Genomic DNA, 3,971 nt, shown 5'->3' on the forward strand with positions numbered 1-3,971 from the left:
GTGTAAGGCCCGAGATTTGATTTCGGTGATTTGAGATTAATTATCTACAAATGAATATAATTATTGAATATCGTTCCGAGACTTGGATTGAGTAGCAAAAGACTTGAGGAAGCATGGAATTGTCGAAGAAGGCAGTAACCAAGCAGCCGGAACAGAACATTGCGCGCACATGCGCGGCTGGAGGCGCGCACAGGCGTGGAATAATGAGCTGAGCATTGTGCGAGACAGAACATCTCGCGCATATGCGCTAGTCATGTCGCGCATATGCGCGAGAGGGTGATTTCCCGTAAGGCAAGTCCAGAGAGTTGGGCGCACATGCGCGGAGTGGAGGCGCGCATATGCGCGAGTATTGTATGCCGAGACAGTAGGTCTCGCGCATATGCGCGAGGAGAGGGCGCGCATATGCGCGAGTTGCTGAAACGTCGGACAGGAAGCCAGGCGCATATGCGCGGGCCTTGGGCGCGCATATGCGCGACGCATGCATTTTGCAAATCAGCCACGTTTCTTTGGCATGCCACTTGTTATGTATATACATGTCTATATATGATGTATTCTTAAGATTTCCAGATAATTCCTTAGAAATCCTCCAAGTTCCATCGTAGGTTTAAATTGCGATTTAGCAAGATTCGCTTATTCGATTTTGCATCCAACTACTATACCGTGATCCTCTCGACGAGAGCTACAACTGGACGTAAGTTTTACTGCGTTTTGATATGAGTTGAACATATGATGTTGATGGAATTGAATAGAATTCATATATGATGTTCTTGACTTAGTAAACATCGTAGAATCAAAACCGGACTGAAGAATAGATACCGTATGGAATTATTATGATTTTCGGAAGGAATTGACTGAGATTCGATATCAGATGTGTATTATCGTTGAGATTATGAGTTGTACCGTTATTGATTTTGAGTTCTGATATTATATCTGTGATGTTGAGATTGACGGAGTTATCGAGAATGTATTGTTATGCCGTCGAAACATCAGTAGATCAATATTGATCAGATTCAGTATTGATTGAGATTTTATCGTACTTTATTGACATTTATCAGAGTATGTCTTGATTTGAGTATTGATCAGACCAGGTTTGAATTGAGTTGTATATTGATATTGTACCTGTTTGATATTGCCATTACAAGATTAGGTATGAACAGAGTTGAATTCGAGACTTCGTCTTCGTCGGACCGAGAAGATAAAGGTATAAATTAATGTTGAGTTGGGATTGCACAACTCGAGTGAGGTTTGACTTGAGTTTCCCTAAATCACATACTTTATTTTATTGCATTGATATGTGCAATTAATGAATTGATATGCTTGTTCTATTGATTTTAAACGAGTATTAGACGAGTCATCTTGTGACAGAAGTGCCTGATAGTGGTGGGATCGCCACGGGCACATTGCACATTGTCACAGGATAGGAATATGGCGATAGTGCCATAGTTTGTGACGGATAGGTCAAGACACCGGATGTTTGGTCATATCGAAGTGGATAGAATTGGAGTTGCTTCTATTAATGATGTTCGATATGGAAAGGGCCAAAGTCCGTGAATAAGAACGTACCACCACCCCGATCGGGAGTGTAGGTGGGTGTATGTTCTTACTCAGATCGGGATCCCTAGATTAGGACTGACTCGAGTCTGAGTCTGAGATTCACGGAGAGTGATTCATTGATTGATATTGATTTATGTTCCTGATTTTGGTACATGTTTAGAATATGACTTTTTATTGATATTTATCCATGTTTCGGATTGGGATACATGCAACGAATACTTTATTCATGTTTTGATTAGGATGCATGCTATGAATATCTTTTATGTGCTTTTACATTGATTATATGATTGCATGTGTACATGGTTTATACTGAGAATATAATTCTCACCAGAGTTATCTGGCTGTTGTCTTGTTTGTATGTGTGCATGACAACAGGTGGGACAGGATCAGGGTCAAGAAGAGAACGAGGCTGGACTAGATAGCGTGGAGATCCGGGCTCAGAATTAAATTAGGATTCAACACTGATATGTAGTTGGACCTAGTTGCATTATTATAGACAATACAAGATTTGTATGTTTATGTTTCATATGTATTTCAGATCGATTTACATTACGTTTCCGCTTTGTATTTAAAAAAAAAAAAATTTAGACCCTGTTTATTATAATTGATTCATTAGTCCCAATGACGATTAAGAACATGATTAGCGTCCGGGTCCCCACAACAGGTGGTATCAGAGCATTAGGTTCCAGAACAGTAGGTTCTAGAACTGTAGGTTCTTGGACTGAGATAGAAGCTAATGAGCGGGGTAGAATGAGTTTTCTTTCCTTGCATGTGATTGCTAGCATGTGATATATTATGATGTAGAATTACATTGTATATGCTAGCATGATACTATGATTTACTGCCTTATAATACATGTTACTTGAATTATCTGAATTGATTTTATAACGTGTATTATTGAGTATGAATCAGAACCGATTCCTGATCAGGGGTAAGCTGATCAGAAAGGGACTGAGACGGACTTGTCTCATGTGATTGCTAACTCTGGTGATCATCAGATATACCTCCTCGAAGAATTCCAGAAAGGGGTAGTACGTCGACTAATCAGATGGATATGTCAGAAACTCCGATGGAAATACAGTTGAAACAGTTTCAGTCATTTCAACAGCCGATTTTGAACGGTACTGAGACATCTGAGGATTGTGAGAATTGGCTAGATGATATAGAGATACTGTTTGATTCACTGGATTATCCAGATGAACGGAGAATTAAACTAGTGCCCAATCAATTACAAGAAATTGCAAGAAGTTGGTGGATCGCAACCAAAAGAGTATTAGCACAGCGGGGTATAGTGATCACGTGGAAATTTTTAAAGCTGAATTCTATCGAAGATTTTTCCCAGGATCGTATAGAGAGGTCAAAAGAGTAGAGTTTGAGAATTTGAAACAGGGCCAACTGAATATGGAAGAATATGTTGCTAAATTCTCTACCTTATTGCGTTTTGCTCCTCTTATAGCTGGGAATGATGAAGTTGTAGCAGATCAGTTCATCAACGGATTGAATCCTGAAATATTTGCCTTGATGAAGGTACGACCCCATCATTTTGCTGATGTTTTGAATAAAGCAAAGAGAATTGAGGTGAGTCTGCTTCGACAACGAGGAAGGTTGGATGTGAGCCGACCTCAGATACAGTAATCCCCTCTTAGAGTTGATAGTGGCAGTACGAGCGGGAAGCATGAATTGCTGAAAGCTCAAAAGAAACAGTTTAAAAAGTTAGGGAGCGGACCGAGTGGTTCATTTTCTCCCAGTCAAGACAACATATTCTATGAACCAGTATGCCGAAGAGTACATGGCAGAGATTGTTAGACTTCCTGTGTCGATTGTGTCTGATCGTGACCCTAGATTTACTTCAGAGTTTTGAAAGAGTTTACATAGAGCCTTGGGTACACGGTTAGCATTCAGTACAGCATATCATCCTCAGAGCGACGGTCAATCAGAGAGAGTTATTCAGATTTTGGAGGATATGCTAAGAGCTTGTACTATAGACTATCCTGGTAGTTGGGATTCCAAATTGCCTCTTGTTGAGTTCACGTACAATAACAGTTACCAGGCGACGATTGGCATGGCACCTTATGAAGCACTTTATGGCAGAAAATGTAGATCTCCCTCGTATTGGGACGAGATTGGTGAGAGGAAGATGTTGGGTCCAGAGTTGGTCCAACAGACAGCTGATGTTGTTACTGTTATTCAAGAGAGGATGAAGACAGCGCAGTCCAGACAGAAGAGCTATGCTGATGTGAGGCGAAGGCCGTTGCAGTTTGAGGTTGGCGACCATGTGTTCTTGAAGATAGCACCTCTTAAAGGTGTGATGCGGTTTGGCAAAAAGGGAAAGTTGAGTCCAAGATTCATTGGCCCATTTGAGATCTTGGACAGAGTCGGTGATCGAGCTTACAGGTTAGCCTTACCGCCAGATCTTG

The sequence above is a fragment of the Primulina huaijiensis genome, chromosome 12 (genome assembly GCF_012295235.1).
Source record: "Primulina huaijiensis isolate GDHJ02 chromosome 12, ASM1229523v2, whole genome shotgun sequence".
NCBI classification, from domain to species: Eukaryota; Viridiplantae; Streptophyta; class Magnoliopsida; order Lamiales; family Gesneriaceae; genus Primulina; species Primulina huaijiensis.